General features: G+C 53.8%; 1 non-coding gene across 1 annotated transcript; it reads left to right on the top strand.

The window, feature by feature from the left end:
* Positions 1-3,171: 3,171 nt before the first annotated feature.
* On the top strand, positions 3,172-3,246 carry Trnas-uga (transfer RNA serine (anticodon UGA)). Its single transcript has one exon. It is a non-coding gene; the product is annotated as a tRNA-Ser (tRNA).
* Positions 3,247-3,464: the final 218 nt, after the last annotated feature.

Genomic DNA, 3,464 nt, shown 5'->3' with positions numbered 1-3,464 from the left:
GGATGTAGGCTGCAGTAGGTACTGGGAGATGAAGAAGCTTGCACAGGATAGAGTAGCATGGAGAGCTGCATAAACCAGTCTCAGGACTGAAGGCCACAACAACAACAACAACAACAACAACAACAACAACAAAACAATTAACGAAGAGGAATGTCCCTGCACCTAGCTCCAACTGCCATTTCGCTTTCAAAGCCTGTTAATTCCCGTTCTGCGGCCACAATCACGTCTGAAACGTTTTTACATGAATCACCCGGGTGAAAATGGCAGCTCTGCCAATGCACTGTCCTTTTATACCTCGTGTACGTGATACTACCGCCATCAGTATATATTCACATCGCTATCCAATGAGTTTCGTCACCTCAGGGTACATAAAGTTTTATTCAAATTAGTCTGTACTACTATCTCCTAGAATAAGTACAACGCCTCCTGGGAGTACTGTGACGCTACACGGCGTGCATCCACTGGGATGCCCCACGCATCTGCTACGCGCTGTATTTAGACATCAGGAGACATTACGAGAGTAGTAAAAGTCCCAGCGAGAGGCATCGGTCGATCGATCGATCGCCTGGTGCAATCTTTTTGCGAGGCCACCGGAGAGGAGCGAGCCGCCGGTGCTCTTACTGTGCGCGGCGCGTCACCTGCCCGCCCACTGGAGCGCGTGCTCCGTGTTTGGCGGGCTGCCTCCTATCTGCCGTGATGTGAGTCACGGCGGCCGAGCTGTCCTCGCCGCCTGCGACAGGCGGCTGCTCACGCAACTCGGCCTGTCGTTTCCCTGCGGCCTTACTTCTGACTGGGCGAGGTGGCACAGTGATTAAAACACTGAGAAATGTTCGTGGTCCTCTGCGTCCGGCTGCGCGTCGTGCAGAGTCCCGCACGCGGCTGTGGCCAGAATCCACGCACTTCAGCGATATGCGGCGTGCGAGACAAATCGAGCTACGTATTATTGCGCACACATTGCAGGAAGCGGCATTGGGTTACTTGTCTGCTCCGCTGCACTTAATAAACGTGATCGTCAGCCTCGCCTTCAGCTGTCAGGCACGATTATACACTCCTGGAAATGGAAAAAAGAACACATTGACACCGGTGTGTCAGACCCACCATACTTGCTCCGGACACTGCGAGAGGGCTGTACAAGCAATGATCACACGCACGGCACAGCGGACACACCAGGAACCGCGGTGTTGGCCGTCCAATGGCACTAGCTGCGCAGCATTTGTGCACCGCCGCCGTCAGTGTCAGCCAGTTTGCCGTGGCATACGGAGCTCCATCGCAGTCTTTAACACTGGTAGCATGCCGCGACAGCGTGGACGTGAACCGTATGTGCAGTTGACGGACTTTGAGCGAGGGCGTATAGTGGGCATGCGGGAGGCCGGGTGGACGTACCGCCGAATTGCTCAACACGTGGGGCGTGAGGTCTCCACAGTACATCGATGTTGTCGCCAGTGGTCGGCGGAAGGTGCACGTGCCCGTCGACCTGGGACCGGACCGCAGCGACGCACGGATGCACGCCAAGACCGTAGGATCCTACGCAGTGCCGTAGGGGACCGCACCGCCACTTCCCAGCAAATTGGGGACACTGTTGCTCCTGGGGTATCGGCGAGGACCATTCGCAACCGTCTCCATGAAGCTGGGCTACGGTCCCGCACACCGTTAGGCCGTCTTCCGCTCACGCCCCAACATCGTGCAGCCCGCCTCCAGTGGTGTCGCGACAGGCGTGAATGGAGGGACGAATGGAGACGTGTCGTCTTCAGCGATGAGAGTCGCTTCTGCCTTGGTGCCAATGATGGTCGTATGCGTGTTTGGCGCCGTGCAGGTGAGCGCCACAATCAGGACTGCATACGACCGAGGCACACAGGGCCAACACCCGGCATCATGGTGTGGGGAGCGATATCCTACACTGGCCGTACACCACTGGTGATCGTCGAGGGGACACTGAATAGTGCACGGTACATCCAAACCGTCATCGAACCCATCGTTCTACCATTCCTAGACCGGCAAGGGAACTTGCTGTTCCAACAGGACAATGCACGTCCACATGTATCCCGTGCCACCCAACGTGCTCTAGAAGGTGTAAGTCAACTACCCTGGCCAGCAAGATCTCCGGATCTGTCCCCCATTGAGCATGTTTGGGACTGGATGAAGCGTCGTCTCACGCGGTCTGCACGTCCAGCACGAACGCTGGTCCAACTGAGGCGCCAGGTGGAAATGGCATGGCAAGCCGTTCCACAGGACTACATCCAGCATCTCTACGATCGTCTCCATGGGAGAATAGCAGCCTGCATTGCTGCGAAAGGTGGATATACACTGTACTAGTGCCGACATTGTGCATGCTCTGTTGCCTGTGTCTATGTGCCTGTGGTTCTGTCAGTGTGATCATGTGATGTATCTGACCCCAGGAATGTGTCAATAAAGTTTCCCCTTCCTGGGACAATGAATTCACGGTGTTCTTATTTCAATTTCCAGGAGAGTACATATCAATGTTGCCAAAATCAACGAATGCTGTGTCACAGATAACTGCTTTCAGAAAGCTTTTGAGGCCCGCCCACTGTCCTTGGAAAACATTCACGGCTAACAGCTCTGTAGCCCGCCATAAGTGGCTCGTAGCAGTTCAAATGGTTCAGATGGCTCTGAGCAATGTGGGAATTAACATCTGAGGTCATCAGTCCCCTAGAACTTAGAACTACTTAAACCTAACTAACCTAAGGACAGCACATACATACATGCTCAAGACAGGATTCGAACCTGCGGATCCAGACTGAAGCGCCTAGAACCGCTCGGCCACACCGGCCGGCAATCGTAGCAGTTCCTACCGCCAATTAGACATAGCTAAAGCCGATTCTTCAAAATATCCCGCTAGGTAATGCCTCATCCATTTGATACCATCATTTTCCGACCAACCAGTGCACACATCCTAAAGTGAATACTTGCCTACGAAAACCAGAAAACAGTTTTGGAACCCTCACGCGTCCTCAAGAAAAGCATTTGGGAAACTTCCTGGCAGATTAAAACTGTGTGCCCGACCGAGACTCGAACTCGGGACCTTTGCCTTTCGCGGGCAAGTGCTCTACCATCTGAGCTACCGAAGCACGACTCACGCCCGTTCCTCGCAGCTTTACTTCTGCCAGTATCTCGTCTCCTACCTTCCAAACTGTGAGGACCGGGCGTGAGTCGTGCTTCGGTAGCTCAGTTGGTAGAGCACTTGCCCGTGAAAGGCAAAGGTCCCGAGTTCGAGTCTCGGTCGGGCACACAGTTTTAATCTGCCAGGAAGTTTCATATCAGCGCACACTCCGCTGCAGAGTGAAAATCGCATTCTGGAAGCATTTGGGAATTCATTCAGTTTTGCTCTTGTCGTACTTGTGCTCTGTGGGCTTCAGGAGTCGTTTTGTGCAAGCTGCGTGCCACACACGCGAACTCACCACAAAAATGGCTAAACAAGTTATTCTGTGCTCAGAACACAACCGTAC

This window comes from Schistocerca nitens, chromosome 1, assembly GCF_023898315.1.
Source record: "Schistocerca nitens isolate TAMUIC-IGC-003100 chromosome 1, iqSchNite1.1, whole genome shotgun sequence".
Taxonomy (NCBI): Eukaryota; Metazoa; Arthropoda; class Insecta; order Orthoptera; family Acrididae; genus Schistocerca; species Schistocerca nitens.
The sequence above is the reverse complement of the archived record's forward strand: the minus strand, read 5'-3'. Positions and strand labels throughout refer to the sequence as shown.